Source organism: Suricata suricatta, chromosome 10 (genome assembly GCF_006229205.1).
Source record: "Suricata suricatta isolate VVHF042 chromosome 10, meerkat_22Aug2017_6uvM2_HiC, whole genome shotgun sequence".
Lineage (NCBI taxonomy): Eukaryota > Metazoa > Chordata > Mammalia > Carnivora > Herpestidae > Suricata > Suricata suricatta.
Window position 1 is genome coordinate 107,818,854 of NC_043709.1, and position 21,446 is coordinate 107,840,299.

General features: G+C 42.3%; 1 long non-coding RNA gene across 3 annotated transcripts in view; it reads left to right on the forward strand.

Annotated features, from left to right (window-relative positions):
- Positions 1–21,446, forward strand: part of LOC115305647 — a 99,530-nt gene that overhangs the window by 64,869 nt on the left and 13,215 nt on the right. Inside the window, exons 4-5 of one of the 3 annotated variants that reach the window (XR_003914913.1) lie at positions 576–671; positions 19,992–20,726. This is a non-coding gene — a long non-coding RNA (uncharacterized LOC115305647). Of the gene's footprint in view, positions 1–575; positions 672–6,037; positions 6,065–19,991; positions 20,727–21,446 lie in introns of those variants that run through there. The other 2 variants (XR_003914911.1, XR_003914912.1) reach the window with 2 other exon arrangements.

Below are 21,446 nucleotides of genomic sequence, written 5' to 3' on the forward strand. Positions count from 1 at the left end.
TCTGTCTCTCTCTCAAAAATAAATAAATATTTTTAAAAGTTAATAAAAAATAACAAAGGAGTTGGGCCTTGGTTTATTCCTTCTGGCTATACAAATCCAGCTCCTTAATAAATTCCAGCCCGACTTCTGTTTTCTCAAGCCTCCCTTTGTTACAAGGCTTCTTTTCCAATTCCTCATATTTGGATCTGATGTAAATTTGTATTTTAGAAAGTACTCATAATTATCCAAGATAATTCTTACCTTTATACCAAATATGAAAAATTTCAATCACTATAGAAAAATTAGAATTTTGGAGAATCATTGCATAGAAATGACTTTATTACTGGGTTTAAGATGAAAGAAAGAAATTTTTTTTATTGAATAATTTTTCTAAGAGGTATGAAAAGGTACTCTAACCACCGCCTGTAATTTGTGGTAGCTGATGTAGATGAATAGTTGAAAGAGTAAAAGCTCTTTAGAAGCAGAAAATTAGTCACAGCAGTGTGTCCTGTTTTGCTCCCACATGTGGTGGTCTTATATTGTTTGCTATTTTTTTCCTAGATTTCTAAGTTGAAATTTTTTTCCTTCTTTTTCAGAGAAAGTTGGAGTAGATGATCTTGAAGACTCAGAGAGCTATGAAGATTGTGAAGTCATTCTACATGTGAAGCTATGATTTAAATATCAGCAGTACAGTAAGTATTTATGAAAGAAACACAGTAATTGTGTGGTTGCAGCGGCTGTGACTGCATCCTGAGACTAGGTTAAAGTGTACGTCATGAAGGGTGAATTTGTTTGAATCACATTCAACAAACCAGAGCTCTGAGAAAATTATAGCTCTTTCTGTGATAAGTTACAGGTCACAATCACACAGGAGAGATGAGCCCTTTTGATAGTTGGAAAAATCTTTATGCCTCCTTAGTGGCCCAGGGGGCCCTTTAGGAGCTCCAGGAATGAAAAGGAAAACTTAGTATTTGGGTTTTCTTTTTGAAAAAAGATTTTTTTTTTTGTTTTAGTGTTTATTCATTTTTGAGACAGAGTGTGAGCAGGGGATGGGCAAAGAGAGAAGGAAACATAGACCAGATTCTGAGCTGTCTGGTCAGCACAGAGCCCAACACAGGACTTGAACTCACGAACCCGCAAGATCGCTACCTGAGCCAAAGTCAGTTATTTAACTGACTGGGTCACCCAGGCGCCCCGCCCCTGGGGTGTTCTTTTTGTACTGAGCTATGGCTAGGGGAGTACTCTCAGGGACTCTATGTTAGACTTTTTAGATAACCAAGGGGAACATAAGCATCCTTCCAGAAGCTGTGCTTTCTGGGCTGCCTCTCTGGGGCAGTATTTCTCAATGTGCGTTCCACGGAACACAGTTCCCTAGACTATTAATGCAGTAGGGGCAAAGGGGAGAAGATGGGCCGGTGCTTCAATGAGTTTAGAAAACATTGAATTAAATAAGCAACCTTTCTTACTGAAGAATCTCAAAAACCAACGAACCTTGTGAATCTCATGGGTGTGTATAGTCGGCAGTACTTACCAGAGTCCCGCAGATCTCTTTTCTTGTGGGGCATCTTGAGACCAGTGTTCCATGCGTTCATTAACTAGTTAACAAATGCTAGCCGTACATGGTGTTAGATGCTAAAAATACAGCAATAAATGAGATTGGCAGTGTGTGTACAGATAGCAAATAAGGTAAGAAGTAAGAGCCATTATTGATAGACATGATAGCCAAAGTTTAAGAGAATGAATGGTCTTGGGAGCGAGGCGACCTGGGTGTTTAATCTGACTCTGCCACTTATAAACCGTATAACCTTGAACAAGACCCTGAAACTCTCTTTCAATTTCCACATCTATAAAATGGTGAGACGAGCATCTACCTAGAAAGGTTGTTGTGAGCATAAAAATGATGGATACATGCTAGCAAATACTAAACCCTATACGAAGATTATCAGAATTTGTATTTACAGTAATAATGGCTGAATGCTTTGAAGTTTATACGCTAGACTAGGGAAGAGATAGTGATAGGTAGAGACTTTTGATTAGGATGGTCCAAGAATTTTTGAAGTCGAGACCTCGAAAGATAAGAACTACTGAGCTATGGAGACGGTAGGAAGAGTACGCAGAAGGAAACATAAGTGTGAAAGTGTATGTCTTATGTAAAGAAGGTATTAGACAAATACCAACACTCCTTTAAGATTAAAACAACAACAAACCAACACAACAACAACAGGAAAGTAGGAATTGAAGAGAAGTTGTTTAACCTGAAAGGGCACCTGTGAGAAACCCACAGCTAACTGATCACGCTCAATATGAAGGACTGAAAGCTTTCCCCCTGAAGATCAGGAACAAGATAGGGATCTCCACTCTTATCACTTCCATTCAGTATTGTCCTGAGGGTTTCAGCCAGGGCAGCTAGGAAAGGATACAACATATAACTTCTGGGTTGGGAAGGAAGAAGTAAAACTATCTCTATTTGCAAATGAAATGATCATGAGTATGGAATATCCTAAGAAGACCACTCAACTGTTAGAACTAATAAACAAGTTCAGGAAGGCTACAGGATCCAAGATCAATATACAAAAATCAATTGTACTGTTAGACGCTTAAAGTGAACAATCTGAAATGAAATTAAGAAAATATTTCCTAATGTCTCTCTCTCTCAAAAGTAAATAAACATTTAAAAAATTTTAAAAATTACTTCCTCTAAGGGCGCCTGGGTGGCTCAGTCAGTTAAGCCTAACTCTTTTTTTAAAATGTTCATTTATTTATTTTTTGAGAGAGAAAGAGAGAGAGAGTGAGCACAAGGGGAGGGAGAGAAGAGAGAGAGGGAGACACAGAATCTGAAGCAGGCTCCAGCTCTGAGCTGTCAGCACAGAGCCCAATCCATGGGGCTTGAGCCCATGAACCATGATACATAGCTGAGCCAAAGTCAGACACTTATCCAGCTAAGCTACCCAGGTACCTCAAGCCCAACTCTTAATATCAGTTCAGGTCATGATCTTGCAGTTATGGGATTGAGCCCCACATCGGGCTTCATGTTAAGTGTGGAACCTGCATGGGATTCTCTCTCTCCCTCTCTCTCTGCCTCTCCTCTGCTCATGCTCTCACTCTCAAAAATAAATAAACTTAAAAAACAAGAAAATATTTTCTTTTATAATAACATGAAAAAGAATAAAACAAGTATAAATATAATCAAAGAGGTATAAAATTTACAGTCTTAAAACTACAAAACATCGTTGAAAAAAAATTTTTTAAATCTAAATGGCAAAACTTCTCACGTTCATGGATCAGAAGACTTACTATTGTTAAAATATTCCCTAAATTGATCTATAGATTCAGTGTAATCTCTCTCAAAACCTCAGGGGATTTTTTGCAGAAATTGACAGACAGACACTAAAATTCATGTAGCAATGTAAGGGATCCAGAATAGCCAAAACAATCTTGAAAAAGAGGAGAATTGGAAGATTTGTCCTTCCTGATTTCAAAACTTAATATAAAGACTACAGTAATCAAGCCAGTGTGGCACCGGCTTAAGGATAGACCTATAGATTTTTGTAATAGAATTGGTAGATCAGAAATAAATGCATACATTTATGGTAAATGATTTTTGACAAATATGTTAAGACAATTCTTTGGGAAATAGTCTCTTCAACAAATGGTGTGGGAAAAATGGATATCACTATGAAAAGGAAAAAAGTTGGATCCTGACTGCACACTATATATAAAAAGTAATTCAAAGTGGGAAAAAAAGGCCTAACTGTAAGACCTAAAACACTCTTAGAAGACAACATGAGTGGGGAGCCTGGGTGGCCCAGTTGGTTAGGTGTCTGACTTCGGCTCAGGTCATGATCTCATGGTTTGTGGGTTTGGGCCCCACATCAGGCTCTGTGCTGACTGCTCCAAGCCTGGAGCCTGCTTTGGATTCTGTGTCTTCTCTCTTTTCCCCTCTCCTGCTCATGTTCTGTTTCTGTCTCAATAATAAATAAACATTAAAAAAAAAGACAACATTAGTATTAATCTTTATGACCTTGGTTAGGCAATGATTTTTTTTTGAAATATATCACCAAAAGCAGAAGTGAAAAAGAAAAACAGGTAACTTGGACATCAAAATTAAAGCTTTTGGTCTCAAAAGATACCACCAAGGGAATGAAAAGAAAATCCACAGAATGGGAAAAAATGTTTGAAAATCATATAATCTGATAAAGGACTTATATGTACCATATATAAAGAACTCTTATACCTCAGTAATAAGATTAACCCAATTCAAAAATAGCGACGATCTGAATAGACATTTCTCCAAAGAAGGTAGGCAAATGGCTAATAAGCACATGAGAAGATTCTCAACATCACTAGCTGTTAATGCTGGGCAAATCAAAACCACGATGTGGTGCTAGTTCAAGCCTCTATGAAAAACAGTAACAAGTGTCAATGAGGATATGTGGAAGTTAAAACTCTCGTACACTGCTGGTGGGTGTGCAAAATTTTTCCAAAGCAGTTCCTTCATATAGTTAAACAGTGTTGCCTTATGATCCAGCATATTCACGCCTAGGTATATATCAAAATAAATGAAAACATATGTTTATATAAAACATACTCATAGCAGTATTGTTCATAATTGCCAAAGAATGGAAACAGCCCAAATGCCTGTCAACCAGTAAGGAAACAAAATATTTTGTTATATCCATGTGATAAGAGGTTATTTAGCTATAAGAGGGAATGAAGTACTGATACATGCTATAATATGCTAAGTGAACGGAGCCAGACACAAAGACCACAATGCATAATTTCATTTATATGACAGAGAATCTATAGAGACAGAAAGATTAATAGTTGCCCAGGACTGGAATGTCTAGGGGGAAATTGAGAGTGACAGCTAATGGGTACATAGTTTCTTTTTGGGGAACTGTAGATATCTAAAATTGATTTGATAGTGGTCATACAGATCTGTAAGTATACTAAAACCACCGAATTATACACTTCAAATGTGGTGGGGTGGATTGTAAGGTATATGAATTACATATCAATAAAGCTGATGTAAATATTAAAAAGGATATGTCTTAGAGGTATAACCATCAACAGTTGGTTGTAAATGAGATATAGGGAGTGAGCACAAGGGAGGAATTAAGAATGACTCCCAGATTCTGGCCCTGGCAACTTCTCAGGGGAATAAAGACTGGGAGAAGAGGTTTTGTTTTGTTTTGCTTTGCTTTGTTTTGTTTTGTTTTGTTTTGTTTTAATGGGAAGGGACAGCTTTGAGAATCAAGAGTGGACATACTAAGTTTGAGGTACCTGGTAAATATCCAAATAGAGATGTTAGGTAGACAGTTGAATGTGAGTCTGGAACTCAGAGGAATAATCCTGAATGCACGCAATGTTTACATGATATGTAAACCCATAGGAGAGGATGAGAACTGTGTGTGTGAGCAGATGAGGCTCAGAATGAGATGGACTAGAGGAGGCGAGCCAACAAAGAAACAAGAGAAGGGGTCAGCCAGGCAGGAAGGAAAGTAGAGGGGTATGAGGTCACGAAGCTCAGGTGACTTGGGAAGGAGGGCGGTGTCCACAGAGCTGATGCTGCTGAGAAATCAGGAAGGGGAGGATGGGAGTGTCCATTGGAATTGCCAAGATGACGCTGTTGATGATCTTGGCAAGAGTAGCTGAGTAGTGGAGACTCCAGAACAGTGGGTTGAAGAGGGATGTGAAATCCTAGAGTAGAGAGAGGTAGGGCAACTGGTTATAGAAGTTTCGCTGGAATCACATTCTGGTGAAAATTGCTCTGGGATCATTTCCTGCCTTGCTGAATCACCCAAGTGCTGATCATGTTTGAAGGCTATCTCTTCCCTTGGAGCCAGCAACTTTGCGTGTGAATTCTGCGTCTAGGAAGCTGCCAACTTGTAGGTGGGGGTGGGGCAGGAGGGTAGCGCTAGGCTGGGGTCCAGAAGAGAGTGTCATTCTTTGCTTTGTTCTCTGATGGTTTGGATTTTCTTTTATTTTGATTGTGAGAAAGTTAAGAGAAGGATTTTATTAATAATGTGCTTTTTCTTTTTTTTTTTTTCCTTAAAAGTTTATTTATTTATTTTGAGAGAGAGCACAATCGGGAGGAACAGAGATAAAGGGAAAGAGAGAGAATCCCAAGCAGGCTCCGTGCTGCCTGCACAGAGCCTGACATGGGGCTTGAACCCAGAAAACCAGGAGACCACGACCTGAGGCGAAACTAAAGGTGGGACACTTAACTGAACTGAGCCACCCAGGTGCCCCAATAATGTGCTTTTTAGATTGAACTGTTTAAAATGCATCATTTGACGTCAGAATAGAGAGACAAGGCATTCCATGCTTTTAGATACCGTGAGAGTCTTTCTAAAGCAGGGTCCTGGCTGTATATACATGGCTGCTTTGAATCTCATCAGACATGGTGAACTCCGTGCCAGGACCACCAAGACTGTGCGAGGTGGAGAGAAAAGTGGGAGCTTTCTCAAAAGGAAGTTGTGTTTCATAAACCGCAAAAGTGCATTGACCTTGCGTGTTCCCATCTGCATTAGCGTGTTCTTCCTCTTTGCTTCTTTACTAATTTAGATTGTGCAAAAGCACTTTTTAAGATACATGTTCCTTCAAACAACAACCCAGGCTTTAACGTCTCTTGAGAAAATAGGCTGCTACTTAGGCTATGAAGCCCATTTGATGTTTTGAGCAAACATTATGTTTTGAGCACGTGACTAGAGGTTGGTTCATCTTAGATGAGTTCAAGCAGTGCTGTTTGTTTTTTCTTTTATAAGATGTGTGTGTGTGTGTGTGTGTGTGTGTGCGCGCGCGCGCGCGCGCGCGCGCGCACGCGCATGCGTATTTTCACATGCATGCAAACATTACTAAGTGAGGTTTTTAAAGTTATATCTCAGTGTTTTTAGCTCAAATTTCTGCCTTTTACGTGGAATATAAATGACCTATGTGAAATAATATCTTTAAAATCCAGTATGTTCTAACTGGTTTGGCATGAAATTAGAAAACATCTTTGTTTTTCAAGCCCTAATTAGAGGCTCCTTGTAAGGATTTCTTGGGTGTGTGGTTTAAAAAAAAAATCTGTGATCATTATTGTTTGGTTGTGTTTTACTGTATGTGTAAGGGGACATGCATTGGGAGATTTTGAGGGAGAGACATTTCATTATTACCTTCATTAGAACATTCTTCTTCTGAGGGGTGCCTGGGTGGCTCAGTGGGTTAAGCATCCAACTTCGACTCAGGTCATGATCTCAGGGTTCATGGGTTCAAGCCCCACATCAGACTCAGAGCTGACAGCACAGAGCATAGAGCCTGTTTTAGATTCTGTGTCTCCCTCTCTATCTGCCCCTCCCCTGCTCATGCTCTGTCTCTGTCTCTCTCAAAAATGAAAACTAAAAAAAAAAATTCTAGGGGCATCTAGGTGGCTCATTTAAGCGTCTGACTTCAGCTCAGGTCATGATCTCATGGTTCATCAGTTCAAGCCCTGCATCAGGCTCTGTGCTGACAGCTCAGAGCTTGGAGCCTGCTTCAGATTCTGTGTCTCCCTCTCTCTCTCTGCCCCTCCCCCATTTGTGCTCTGCCTGTCTCTCTCTCTCTCTCTCTCTCTCTCTCTCTCTCAAAAATAAGTAAAACACTAAAAAAATTTAAAAATTTAAAAAAATTTAAAAATTCTTATGCTGAAAGAAGCATCTTAATTTGTTCTAGTGCACAGGGTTTTTCATTTATTATTATATGAAAATGATATAGTGATGTGTCCTGCTTCGATAGTAGATGGTCATCCGTGAGGAAGTCAGCAGCTTAAGAGAAATCCTGACTTTACAAGCCTTTTTCAGCTTCTCCCCACCCAGCTGTAGAGATTTTACTAACTTGCGGCAACTTCCAATCACGGGAGAATTAGAGTGGTTATCCAGGAAGAATCCTTTGAACTTCAACCTGTAATTTTGGCTATAGGTCCATGCTAACGGGCGCTGTTGAGATCTTGATTTAAAAATTTTTTAAATGTTTTATTTATTTTTGAGACAGAAAGAGGCAGAGCATGCGCGGGGAGAGCCAGACACGGAGCTCGAACCCATGAACCGTGAGATCATGACCTGAGCTGAAGTCGGAGGCTTAACTGACTGAGCCACCCAGGCGCCCCGAGATCTTGATTTTAAAAGAGCACGAGAAAGTGGCTGCAGAGAGAGGGCTTGGTCCTGCTTTACTCACAAAAGCTTCTCGAGAGAAGCCTGCTTCAGGCGCTCACCAGACTGGGGGCAGACGAGGGCAGCTGACAGTGTTTTCAGAGAATTGGACCATATTAAGCAGGTGCTGCAGACCACATTTCTGCTCATTTTTACAGAGGAGCACTGATTCAATTTTTGTGCTCGGGGTGAATCTGTGCAAATTACTTTGTTTCTCAGAAATGTTTTATTTGTCTTGGGATGCAGCCAGGCCTCTAACGTGGGTGGTGTGTGCTGTGTCACAAACCCCAGGCCCCGAAGTCTGAATTTTGCTTTGTCAGATGTGATGAGTATATGAAACAAGCCACCAGCCTTTGGGAAGCAAACATAAAAGCGAGTTTCGTAAATTGATGTAGACAGAGACTTTGGGCGGATTTCTTTGAGATGTGGGGATCTAGATGACATGAAGAGAGAACGCAGAAGAAAACAGGTAAGGGACTTCCGGAATTTCTGAGATAAGCTTATTTGGTTGTATTCAGAGAGCATTTCATGGGCTGGTGAGGGCCTTTCACTCTCTTCTTGGGGTGTGTGGGGAGGCCGTGATTTTTGGATATTGGTAATGTACTTAGCTTAATGTATTTCAACTAAAAATGCTACTAATTTGAGTTTTTAAGTAAAAATACAAGTTCTTATAATGTGCTGTCCTCTTACCAAAGACTAGGAGGTATCAAGCTCTCTAAATAGGAAAAAGAAACCAAATAAAAATCCTTAAAGAATCTCTTTTTTTTGCAGTTTTTTAAAAAAAACAATGTAAGATGCAGGCCTCATTTAAAATAAAATTTGTAATGGAACGGAAAACACAAGCCATGGAGGAATGTAAATATGCCTTTGGTCTTCTGTTTTTACACACACAGTCACACACACACTCCTACATGGGCAGGAGAAATAGGTAGTAAACACCTTGAAGAACAAACATAAGGTACAATGTAATCAGGAGGCTGAGTCTAAATTGGAATGGGTCCTAAGTTTTTATTTCACTTTCATTTGGATACTTTTACTAATTCTCTTTGCCGAGTTTAGGCTTTTCAAACATTCTTTGGCCCTGGGAGGGAGTTGTATAACCATAAAACTTGGGAATCCTGGCCTTAGAATAAATGTTCCTTTAAAACCCCAAGGACAGAAAATTGAACACAGCTGTGCAAGAGAAAAAAGGAAAAAACGCCAGTGATGGGTTAGGGCTGTGAGTGACCTGACCAGCAGCCCCAGTGCACTGGGGCTGTGGCTTCTCGATGGTAGATGAGTGCTTCAGTGTTCTTTCTGCAAATTTCAGGGAAAGGCCAAGACTTTCCTTCAAAACTGTGGTTTCTCCGTTGCCGTTAGGAGAACATTCTGCTAGGTATCGCTATCCATCGCTCTGCTTGTCCCACGTACAGCTGGGGTTTCTAATTAGTTTTGAGATGCCCTGATTCCACAAGGTCTACAGTTTCTACACCTAAATCACCCTCCGAGCTTGAGGAATTCACATCAGAGTCAGCAGATAGAACATCCCAGGTTTTTGGGCTCCAGAGTCCCTCTCTCCTCTGCCCCCTTGGAATAAAAAGTTTAAAGTGTGGTCCTGAGAACATAGCATTGTGGTTCTTTGCTTCTCCTCCTTGGGGATGCAAACCAGCATGTTGTGTCTCTGATGTTTGCCTGGTGGGTCCCCTGTTTGTTTTGCAGCCCACGAGGAGCCCCGGCCATGGACCCTAACTTCTGCACAGCCTGGGATTAGTCATTTTGCTCTTTGTCAGACCGTGTAATGATGATTCATACTTCTTCCTCTACAAGATTAGATTACTGTAATTTTCATATCCTGGACTGTTCACTAGGGATTTGAATTAATTCTTGTTGGTATAGTTGCTTTCTAAAGCAGTATCGTGTTTCTGGAGAGAAAGGACTGAACTTGCCTACTTGGCTATCATCAGAAAGCATTTAGGGAGGGCCTAGTGGGGGCCTGACTCGGGAAGGTAATCCTAGCTTCGGGACTTAACCATGTCAATTAGTTAACCAGAAAGGCCTCCAAGCAGGGCCTTGGCGTGCACTTGGCTCAGATGCTGTGGATTTGCATATGTGACACCATTCTGATTCTCAAAGATCAGAATGCACAGAGCTTTGCAAGGAGCTCTATACTGCAGTCAGGCCCTGCTTAATGGGGAAAATCTTGCCCAGAGAAATATTTGGGGAAAGAGGGAAATGAATTCAGATTTGTGGGATCGTATACTCAAAACTAGCAGGGATCATGATCACAGATGGAGGGGAGGGTGATGGTGGGAGCCATGAGGGTAAAGTAACCTTGGGGAAAAAAAACTCTGTTTTGGCACTCTCCCTATAAAATATGTATTATTCTAGCCATTCCACAAGTATTTATTGAGCACTTACTACATCCTAGGCACAATTGTGAGATTGACAACAGTCAACCGAACAGACAAAAATCTCTTTGATGGAGTTCATGTTCCTGGGACCCCTGGGGGGTAGGAATGTGGGCTGGAGAAAGCCATACAAGAAGTTAAGAGCACTTGGCATAACTCTTAAATAAGTGCAGTCGTTGGGAGATGTGTTTTCCTGGATGTTTTCTCTCTTCCCTCAGTATAGTGTGTGCCCTCTATCCTGCTAGTAAGGTTGCCCGCCATGTTCAGTGGGTCCTCTGAAGGGGATTCTTCATGTGTGCTACCAAATGTGCTGCTCGGGTGTAACAAGGCCCCAGATGACTTCAGGGGCTGTGCGGGGACTGTCTGCTTCAGTCTGAGCCTCTGTTGGAAGGAAGCTGAGCTGTAATCAAGTCTTCTTATCTTGGCTTCCTGTCCTACTGTGGAATAACTTGGACTCTGGGAATGCCTTATGTTGACATACTTTCTCTCTCCTTGAATCCCCTTCCTTTCTTTATCTGCCTTCCTTTCTCCTTTCTTTTAATCCTCTCCATTCTCCTTTGGCGACTCTGAGATGACGCTTTGCCTCAGAATTACAGAATCTCAGTTTTTTCTGGAACTGGATGGGACCCTAGGAGTCTTAATCTAAACCAACAATTTTTGGTCCCGGGACGGACACCAAGTGTTCAACCTGATGCAGTGAAATGAGAAATATAAGAAAATGCAGTAAATGTTTCACGAAGCTAAACTTCATGATTTGATTTTTGTACTTTATAGCATATTTCCTTGAACTTTTGGGGTTTTAGTGTCTTCCACATACCCTAGGAATTACTCATTCTCCTGAACTCAGCATCCCTCACCCCTCACCATGCTGCTCCCACAGTTGATTCCTATCCCCTGCCCCCTTCTCCCACATTCCAGTTTTCAGATGGTGCCCCCCTCAAGTTTGTAGCTCCAGCCCCCAAGGCAAGAGTCACTGCCTAAACGTTAGGGCAGGAAGCTGCCACTCATACTTCGAGGCAGCTGTGTTTTAGGATCCCCAACTGGAGCCACAGAAACGCGTTCAGCTACAACACACAGTGGTTCAGTTTTATAGAATTATTGGTGCTGTAGCTCCACTTTATTACAGGTTTATCAGGCGTTTGTGGGTTAGCCAAGTGCACAGCCATCACTTATGGTGCTGGTGCTGGAGGAGAAGGGGAATGGGCGTTTACAACGGGAACTGTATTGAGCTGGGGATGCACACATTGTGCTTCCAGCCAAGGGTGTGGGGGGTTCCGTGGTTTGTGGAGGCCAGAGGACAGGGCTGCAGAGGAGGCCTCCCAGGTGCTCCCTGTCCAGTGTATCTCTGGGACCTGGATGTTCTCCTTTATAACATGGTGCTCACCTTTCCACAGCACTCCTTAAGAAGGACCATGGGTACTTTGTGCTTTTCACTCAGGAGTACAAATTGTCTGTTCCTTCTTGGTGTTTGGATCAGCAGAAGAAAGCACTTATGGTGCTAAGCTTTGCGATGTCCACAACAACATGAAAGGGAAAAAACCTCCTGAGCCTTTCTTCTCCGGTGGGGGAGGTGCTCCCTGCATTGCTTTAGTCTCACAGTCCCACTTGAGAAGCAAGTGCCATGTGATAAAGTGAGAGAGATGCTGTATCTTTAGATATATCGTGCCCTAAACGGAGCATGTGACAATTTGTAGATCTCTGATTACTCTCAGGGCTCTGAGCCCGGTGTCCAGGAACGCGACGTCGGTCCCATCATGTGAGAGGGTGTGTCCCTGGAGCAGGACTCCTGAGACGTGGTCCAGGTTTCCCTCTGGCAAACTCCCATTTCGTCTTGACCATGAGGCCAGCAGTTCTGTACATGCTGAGCATGGCTCCACACCCTTTGCTCTTGAAGCAGCAGTTGGAGAGAGCAGAGCTGGCTTGCTCATCTGTTGTTCAAGCCAGTGACCTACACATGACCTTGGAGCTTGGAAGATGGTTATCCACAGCCAGAGAAGCTCTCTATAAACTTTGAGAATGAGACAAAGAGACAGATACTCACTCGCTGATTGGTTTAGATCATCTGAGGGTAAGGAGATATGTTGGTTGAAAGACAAATGTTAACCCAAACTAAATGTCCCCGTTTTTGAAAAATCTACCCCCAAACAAAATTATTTGTCCACAGTGCAGAAGGCCACAATCTGAGACTCATGCTGGTGTATTCATTTAGATACTAGGAGACAGGCACACCCACTTTCACTAACTGATGTCAAAATTCTAAGCTTACTGAGCAAATGGGTGCAAGAAATGAAGTAATTTCAGGTCTGAATCTGTTAGAAGATTAGGACGGAGTGCAAATCTGGTTCCCTGGAAATGAGCAGCTTAAAGAAAAATACTTCTAATGATCGTTCAAGTTCATTGCCATTTAGAGAGAACTTTTCCGAAGGCAGAAATGGACGGAGAGCTTTGTTGTCTTGCTTTACCTGCACTGACAGTTCTGCCAAAGCTCTGACATCATCCTTACTTCAGAAATAGGTGCCTCATGGAGGGAAACCTGGCAAGTAAGGCACTTGTGTGAACTGTGTCGACTTTACTTGCTGCCTGTACACTGAGGAGCCAATTTGTTCTTCTTGGAACTCCCCAGCTTCAGAAGGGCATACGCGCTGAGTAGTCAAACCTGATTCAAAAAGGAGAATGTTGTCATGGAATTGAAATGAGAAAAATACATAAACTACAAGTTATTTTGATTGTGGTTTTCAGTTTTCCTGTCCCAAACATGTATTCCATGCATCAAGTGGCAGACATGCCAGGTCCCAGCGATCTGCAGATGAGCTGGAGTTCCTGCCTCTGGAAGCTAAGAGTCTGGAGATTAGAAATCCTAGACCATGTCAGGCCCGGGGTCACAGGAGAAAGAAAGTCAACTGAGTCTCAAAGGATGATCAGGAATTTTCTAGGTGAGAAGGAACAGAGGGAACAGCCTGAACACAGCAATGGCGGTCAGTGTGGCTTCTCATGGTCATCTATTGGGGGGTGGGGGGGTGGGGGGACATATGGCTAATGCGGTAGGAAAGAGGACAGGTCACAGAAGCAGGGACTTCAGAACTTATCCACCAGGCCAGCCAATCTCGACCTTCTGTTTTCCTCCAGCACGTGTATGCTAGAGTATACTGACATGTGTCACACACCTCTTGGGTGTATCCAGATGTGATGTTTGTAATGAAGCAAGACACTTAAGTTCCCCTATAATCCTCACATAACTATTAGCAGTACATTCATAAATGAACATCGCCACAGATCTTGGTCTATATGAGATCATCTCCGGGTTAAGTGCAATTTCCAAAGTATTTGTGTGTAACTTGATTCCTTTTCCCTCCTGCTGACGAATATCTAAATGCAAGAGGGTGAAAGGGATGCTTTTGCAAGGACGTTTTTATATTGCTTCAATAATATTTACTTTATTTAAAATTTTTTCTAACATTTGTTTTTGAGAGGCAGAGACAGAGCATGAGCGGGGGAGGGACAGAGAGAGAGGGACACACAGAATCCGAAGCAGGCTCCAGGCTCTGAGCTGTTAGCATAGAGCCCAGCGTGGGACTCAAACTCACAAACTTGTGAGATCAGACCATTAACCAACTGAGCCACCCAGGCACCCCTTTATTTTTTAAATGTTTATCCATTTTGAGAGAGAGAGTGAGCATGAGTGGGGAAGGTACATAGGGAGAAGGAGAGAGAATCCCAAACAGGATCCAAGCTGTCAGCGTGGAGCCCAATGTGGGGCTCGATCCCGCGAACTGTGAGATCATGACCTGAGCCAAAATCAAGAGTCAGATACTTAACCAACTGATCTACCCAGATGCCCCAAGAACATTTAATTTAAAAAGTTGTTGCTCCTCCACAGGAAGTCACTGGCTGCCCAGGAGAAGGGCTGCTGGGGCCAGCAAGGAGGTTTCCACTGGGTGAGAAGTGGCTATGTTGGGGCTGGCTCCCAGGAGGTTCTGAGCAGTGGAAAGGATGGGTTTGGGGAGGGAAGAAGAGTTTGGAGGGTCTCACAGCAGTCCCGCCCAGAGGCAGGGAAGTAAACGCAGAGAGGAAGGCCAAGGGGCAAACCACTGGCTCCAGTGGAGGGGCTGGTGGGTGGCCGTCCTCCAGGAAGACAGGAGCAAGCGTTGTGTTAGGAGGGACAAGGGCAGCATTATTTGTCTTGGATTTCTTGTTCCTGTGAGCTGGCCTGGTCTTCTGAGCTCAGGGACCCCTTAGGTCCTGAATTCTGTTGCCGGAGAGTGGGAGTAGGGAAGAGAGAAGACTCCAAGGTCTGGGGGGAACAGGGGCCGTGAAGCCCCTGAGGCAAGAGTCTTCAGCCAGTGATGGGAAGGGCCTGACCTTACCATCAAAGACATCATTAAAAAGAAGATGTCCCCTGAAGGCGGAAGTGAGCAGAAAGTGTTGGACAGAGCAGCCAAGTCCAGGCACTGGGAAGGTCCCTTGTTGGAGAAGCAGTTTCTGGAATGTGGAGGGAGCTAGAATCCAACTCAAAACAATGGAAGGCCAATGGGACTGGGGGAGGGGATGCTTGGTTGTGGAAGGAAAAGAGGAATAAGATGGGTAGGTGCTCAGAGGGCAAGGAGGGGCTGAGGGAACTTGGGCGGGGAGAGAGAAGCCAGCCTATGTTCTTGGCCTCCGCCGCTCTCCCTCCATGAACTGAAAAGAAGCTTCCCCTCTTGTGCCTTACAGGGCCTCCCCCAGAGCTCATCCGTCCTAGGAATAAAAGTCCAGTGGAAGTTAGTTGGGCCCTCAGGAGGGACAGTTGCAGATGTTCACAGCAGTCCCTCACCTCGGTGTGATGTCACAGGGTGTGAGCGGATGTGGGGCACAAAGCATTCTCAATCTGCCCACTCTGCCACTTGCATGTCTTTTTATTTTCAAGAATGAAACCTTCAAAACTGTAGAACTCTGGAGTTTGAAAACTTGTTTCCCGTGGTATTTATAGTAGCATTAAATTTTGAGATGACTCAGTCTCCTCCTTTTCTAAAGAGTTGTTTTCTTACTGTTTCTCGAGTGTATACAGATTTGGAAAATAAGTCATCTTGGGCAGTGGCTTGAACTTCCAAAAATGATATGGAGGTATCCCGTTTTGTTGTCGGAAAGGCCCTCCGTGCTCCTCTTTAAGTGTTCTTATAACCTGCCAAATAAGCATTTCATTGGAGAACAATGTTTTTCCTTTATTTCTGTATCAAATATTTTACTTTGGATCAATGACTTCCATTCTTGTAGGAAGAAAGAAACATTTCTAATCTGAATTTCTTAAGATGGCATCGATGACAGGCAAATCTAAATAGATTTAGTTAAATTATAATTATAGTAAGTAGCCCACTTATGTGAACGGGATGCATTGGAAGTTGTACTTGAAATAGGTTTTTTGAAAAAACGTTTAAAGAACTTAAAAGACAAAAAATGTTAGGGGCACCTGGGTGGCTCAGTTGGTTAAGCATCCGACTTCAGTGCAGGTCATGATCTCACAGTTCGTGGGTTTGAGCCCTGTCCTTGCCTCCACGATGTCAGTATGGGATTGGGATTCTGTCTCTCCCTCACCCTCTGTCCCTCCCCAACTTATGCTTTCTCTCTCTCTCAAAAATGAACTTAAAAAGAAAATGTTTAATTCAACTTTTAATTTTGAGGTAATTATAGATTTCAATACAGTTTTAAAAAATAATCTAGAAAGATCCTATATACCTTTTATGCAGTTTTCCATAATGGCTTCATCTTGAGAAACTATGAAGCAGTGGTATAGCCAGTGTAAGGACGCAGGGCTTAACCAAACTGACTCCATGAACAGGCTCCAAGTTTCCCCTCTGACCTTGGAGGCCTAGGTATCGGCTTCTCCGAATCATTAGACTATAGAAGGGCACACATTGCCCAAGGAAGGAGGGACCACCCTTGTAACACCCAATCAGGAGAGGCCAGCTCACACCTTTAACATTTCTAAGGGCGGGCCTAAAGATGGAAGCTATAGATAATCACCTATTGCTCCTATTGCTTGAGGCTACTCATGCCCTACATGAGGGTCCTGGGCCCACTCTGTAACTGGTCAATAATCTACTGCCAATAATGATAGGCGATAGTGATTGGATCACTGTACCTGTGTCACAATTTCATGTAACTCCCCTTCCCAAACCCCGTAAAGAGCCCTACCCCACCTTTGTTCGGGGCTCTCAGCCTGGATCCACTGTGCTGGTAAAGTCTGTGAGCCCGAGCTTAGACCCGGCCAGCCGAAACTCGTAATAAAGCCCTTTGCTTTTGCATGCGTGACTCGGTCTCCCTGGTGGTTTCTGGTTTGGGGGGATGATATTAAAAATCTGAGCATAACACCAGGATCCATAACAAGGATCTCTCTCTCTAAGCCATTCCCCCACGGCCCCATTCTTAACCTCTGGTAACCATGAATCTGTTCTCCATTTCTACTATGTTGTTCGGGGAATTTATATAAATGGAATCATACCACATATTTTGGTTATGGTTTTTGGGACTGGCTTTCTTTTTCACTCAGCAAAATTCCCCAGCTATTGATCCCAGTTGTTAGGTGCATCAGTAGTTTGTTCCTGTTTTTTTTTATAGTTTCATATTTTACATGTAACTTTGTGATCCATTTGGGTTAATTTTTGTATGAAGTGTGAAGATTAGGTTGAGGTTCACTTTTTTTTTTTTTCCTTTTTTTTTTTTCTTTCTGTGCCCGTGGGTGTCAAGTTGCTCTAGTGCTTTTAGTTGAAGAGGCACCTCTTGTCAAAAATCTGTTGGCAGGGTGCCTGGGTGGCTCAGTCGGTTAAGTGTCCAGCTTCGGCTCAGGTCATGATCTCACAGTTCCTGGGTTCAAGCCCCGCCTCGGGCTCTGTGCTGACAGCTCAGAGCCTGGAGCCTGCTTCGGATTCTGTGCCTCCCTCTTTCTCTGACCCTCCTGTGCTCACGCTGTCTCTCTCTGTCTCTCAAAAATAAATAAAAAACATTAAAAGAAATTAAAAAAAAAAAAAGAAGGGAAGTACAAGAGTGCTTTCTTAAAAAAAAAAAAATCTGTTGGCTATATTTGTGTGGGTCTGTTCCTGGGTTCTCTAATCTTTACCATACCGTAAAACTTAATATGGAATAGATTCTTACTCTTACTTTATTCATTTTCAAGATTGTTTTAACTATTCTAAGTCCTATGCTTCTGTATATAAATTTTAGAATAAGCTTACCTGTATTTATCAAAAATCTTTGCTGGGATGCTGATAGGAATTGCATTAAATGTGTAGACTGTCTGGGGGAGAATTGACCTATTTACTATGTTGACCCTTCCCACCCATGAAGACAGTATATGTCCATTTATTAGACATATTTTGGTCTTTTGGGTATTTTTAATCAGCATTTTGTGATCTTTCGCATACAGATCCTGTATGTATTTAGTTAAGGTTATATGTAAACAGTTTATTTACTTTGGGATGATTTAAATGTTGTGGGGTTTTTTTTGTTTTGTCTTTTTGTTTTAATTTACTTTGAGAGAAAGAGTGCATGAGCGTGAGAGGTGCAGAGAGAGAGAATCCTAAGCAGGTCCACGTTGCCAGCATTCAGCCCGATGCGGGGCTCAAATCCATGAACCGTGAGATCATGACCTGAGCTGAAGTCAAGAGTCAGATGCTCAACTGACCGAGCCACCCAGGCGCCCCAATCTTGTGTTTTTAATTTGGGTTTCCACATGTTCACTGTTGTTATAAAATAGGTGTCATGAATATGCCACGTGGTTTCTGTTAGAAGCAATATTGTAAATCGATACAGTTCCTCGATTAGCAGACAGAAGCCAGATTAGAACTCGTAAGAAAACTGGACTTAATGAGCAGTTGCCAGAAAGAATAGTAGACCACCGTGTTGTTTATAACACTAGGACTAAATAGCAGCTAATGTAAAATAGTTATTTACAAATATTTTGGAAATGTCTAGTATAAGTATAGTTATTATTGCAGCTCATAAAATGATTTTCCATTTTCTTCATGGATCTATTATGAAACCTACTCTCACACATGTCAGATCCATTGCTGTCACTTTTTGGAAAAAGGTGTGTAATGAGTGTTTCCTGAGTTCAGCAGATAGCAAAAATCTTTAGGAAAATGTTTAAACAGATTGCACAGGTAACGTTAACCGGGATTTGAGCAGTATATAGAGTGTATAGAATAGGAGACTGAGAAAAGTTGCTCGGTTAGACTCTGACGCGTTAATCTAGTCCAGTTTGGTTGCTACAGGGAAGCAAGGGGCCAGGATTTAAGAAACATCCAAAAGTTAGCCGTTTGTTTTGTGGGGGTGAATCTTCTAAGGAAAACAAAACCCCTAAAACCCTGCATTGTTCTGACAACAGTGACTCATTGTCTCCTCCTATCTTCTTAAAAGATCCAGATAGTTCACTATTTTACCCTGCTTTGCTCCAGGAGGAGTTTAAAATAAACTCTATGAAGATACAAAAGACGATAAGATAAAATTTAAAATGGATGAAAAGCAATATTGGTCCAAGGGAAAATAAGAGGAGGGCCATGACCATGACTGAGATTTGGAAGCAGAAGTCAAGCTGTGAGGTTTTATTTGCCATCTTGAAGTGGGTCAACAATTTGGCTTGGACCTATTATGTTTAACCCTTGCACAAATAGTCACAGAGCTGGTGTTTATTTATTATGGCTGTCCAGGATTATCTGCCTTTTTTCCATCGGCTTTGCGGGGAGACACTGTCCTGCAGGGTTAGTTAATAACAGGAATTCAGATTCTGCCTTGGAAGGTCTGTGCTGGCTAATGTAGCTGGTGGTCTGAGAACCCACCCCCAGACGCTCCGCACCCCCGGGCCTGGCAGCCCTGAGCTTTTGATCTAGCCCAAGCTTCTGTGATCTATATTGAAGGGAGGATGAACAATTAAGACTTTGTTATTTTTGGTAACAACAAGTAGTTTTTTTTTCCATTAGTTAATGTTCCTCTGGTTTTTAAGTGAGATGAGTGACCTAAGATCCTTCTGAAAGTAGGTCTTGCTAGCTCAGAGCATTGTCTTTGCTTTTAAGACACAATCTGGGGCACCTGGGTGGCTCAGTCGGTTGAGCATCCGACTTCAGCTCAGGTCATGATCTCCCAGTTCGTGGGTTCGAGCCCCGCATCGTGTTCTGTGCTGACAGCTCAGAGCCTGGAGCCTGCTTCTGATTCTGTGCATCCCTCTCTCTGCCCCTGCCCTGCTCATGATCTCTTTCTGTCTTTCAAAAATAGATAAATGTTAAAAAAAAAAAAAGACACAATCTTTGGGTGTTTTAGGGAGAGTACTTTCGGCACCATTCTTTCTTCCGATGGCTCATTTCCTACACTTAGCGGAAGAGAGTAGACATCCACAGATGTCCACCCAATTTGTAAACGTGTAATCAGACCTGTGTCATGAGAGTGTGCCATTCATGTATATCCACGTGCGCGTCTGTCCCTTCCTTTGCAGCGTTCAGGATCCGACCTTTATCCGTGGTTACGTCTTCCTTCTTCACGCAGAAATTAGAGCCGGAGACAGGTTTGCCCATTGAACTCTGTAGTGTTGCAGCCTGTTTAGTAGACTGCTGTTGCATTTTTAATTTCTCCATAAAATGAGCCGAAAGACAATGGGAATGATCTAATTGCATTTGAAGTAGCTGCTGGCCAGGCAACAGCTGATGGGCTCCTCCGAGCTTCAAGAGCTATTTATGGTAGATTAGCTGGGATCAGGGCTCTGCAGTTCAGGCCATAAAAGGCCCGGCCCATGTGGAGTTGCCCCACTGCTCCTGACGGCACGATCCGAGGCTGAAGCGTCCTCAGGTTTCACGTGGATTTACCCAGTAATGGATGGCCACACCAAGGCCAGATCGGGGAAGTTCAGCGTCAAGGACACCAGGGCACTGACAACTTCAAAAAGAAGACTCTTTTTAATGTTTTGGCGATCTTTTTTCAGAGAAACTTACGGGATGTAGCCTTCACCTATTTACTGCATTTGGCATCCAGACGCCTTTTGGAAAGCACCGATCTAAATTTATCCTGTTCTGAATCATCACTTCTGATAGATGCCGTTGCCTTGTTTGCGTTGTGATATTTGATTTTGTACAGTGTTCCTGGGGCTAATTTTTGATATTTTGCTTTTTGTTTAGAATTTGGCAGTAGCGTTCGTTGAAAGGAGACGCAAAGAATATACTTGAGGACCTCCAAAGCCGTGTTTTGTTTATTTTTTAATTAGAAAAATAAGAAATTACAGTGTGGTTTTTTTTCTCCCCCCTCCCCTTTAACTTAGAGGAACAAGGATTAAACAGAAATTTGAAGTAAGTGAAAAATCTTCCTATAAATGTAAATATGGTTATTTGTTACGTGCTATCTGTCCGAGCATGCTTCCTAAGGTTTGCTGACTTCAGGCGCTGGAATGTTCCTGTCACTTTGTGCCAGTTATTGCTGTTGCTCCTCTGTGTACCCTTGGGCATATTTTTGGGGTTTGGAATGATTGGCCTTTTTCCCTTAAAAATGAAAAAAACTTCATGGTACAGAGAAGTTTGTACTAACAATTTAATTAATATAGTTGAATATATACATTCTGTCTAAGTGTGAGCATTTGAAGCTTTGGAATTAAAAGCATATTCACAATAAAGGGTACTTCAATAATCATATCACAAGTACAGGGGTGCAGTTCAGAAGGGCATGTTTTATTTCACTTATTATGAATACACGTGGAAATGTAAATCACCAGTGATCTTTTTGTATATCTTTGTTTTGGAGGGATCTTTACTTTGTACTCTGATTCTTCCGCTTGATTTATAGAACCTCTGATGTTCCAGGATTAAAACAAACAAACAAACCCTCAAGCTTTTGTTTCTAGATTTTTGAACTGTATTTCATTTTTAAATTCTCCTAGTGGAAAAAATACAGTATTAGCCTTTTT